This window comes from Protobothrops mucrosquamatus, unplaced genomic scaffold (genome assembly GCF_001527695.2).
Source record: "Protobothrops mucrosquamatus isolate PMUCROS unplaced genomic scaffold, P.Mucros_1.0 scaffold3200, whole genome shotgun sequence".
NCBI lineage: Eukaryota > Metazoa > Chordata > Lepidosauria > Squamata > Viperidae > Protobothrops > Protobothrops mucrosquamatus.
In genome coordinates, this window is record NW_015389198.1 from 64,743 (window position 1) to 65,950 (window position 1,208).

The 1,208-nt window shown below is 37.3% G+C and overlaps 1 protein-coding gene across 1 annotated transcript in view; it reads left to right on the forward strand.

Annotated features, from left to right (window-relative positions):
* The window catches only part of LOC107297243 (class I histocompatibility antigen, F10 alpha chain-like), a 13,071-nt gene that overhangs the window by 9,218 nt on the left and 2,645 nt on the right, over positions 1-1,208 (forward strand). The window lies entirely within an intron of this gene.

Sequence of the window (1,208 nt, forward strand, 5' to 3'; positions counted from 1 at the left end):
CGAAATGTCTTTGTGTGTTGCTGCTGTACGAAAGAAATTGCACATTATTTTATGATACCATATGGGAATTCCTGAGGCTCAGCATAAAACCTAAGAAAAAAAGCCCTCTAAGAACTCTACATATGTTCATAACTGCCCCTAACATTTTTTACACTGGACTTCCAAAATTGCAGAATTCAAGTTTAAATCTTTTATTGATACTTGTCACCACAATACAAAAAAATATTCAAATTTAATTTTTATGCTGATATCCTGGGCAAAATAAAATATTCATTTGTTTTTGTTGTTTTTAGCAAAGCATCAATTCACAAATGGCATGACAGCTATTCAGTAGGAGTCCTGAGTTTTGTGCAAGAGAAAATTACACTTAAAGTTCCCCTCCTCAGAACTGACTCCCAAAGCAATGCCACTTTATAATGCTTTGGTAAGACCCTACTTTGAATTTGCATCCAGTTTTGGTCACCACAATATAAAAAAGATGATGAGACTCTAGAAAGAGTGCAGAGAAGAGCAACTAAGATGATTAAAGGCCTGGAGACCAAAACATATGAAGAACAGTTGCAGGATTTGGCTTTGGCCAGTCTAGAGAAAAGAAGGACTGGGGGGGACATAATAGCAGTATTCCAATATTTGAGAGGCTACCACAAAGAGGAGGAGGGGTCGGGTCAACTTAATTTCCAAAGCACCAGAGGGCAGGACAAGAACCGATGGATGGAAACTAATCAAGGAGAGAAGCAAACTAGAACTAAGGAGAAATTTCCTGACAATGAGAACAATAAATCAATGGAACAATTTGTCTTCAGAAGTTATAGATGCTCCATCACTGGAGGCATCTAAGAAGAGACTGAACAGCCACTTGTCTGGAATGCTTGAGCAGGGGGTTGTGCTAGAAGACCTCCAAGGTCCCTTCAAACTCTGTTATTCTGTTTCTGCCATTTCTGGGACCATCCAGAAGTTGGATGTCACCATATTCCATTTTTCATGGTGAAGTTCTGGAAGCACAAAATACAATTTTATGCCTTTTCTGGACTGGTCAAAGAAATGGAAGTGTATTCTTAAAAAAATGATAGGTGATACGAACTGTTTTACTTTAAATAATAAAATGCAAACATTCAAACTGAAGACAAAAGCCCATTCCACTCAAGAGTCATGACATGACATATTAGGGCTGCCTATAAAAAGAACAAAAATATTTTTGTTTACATTAT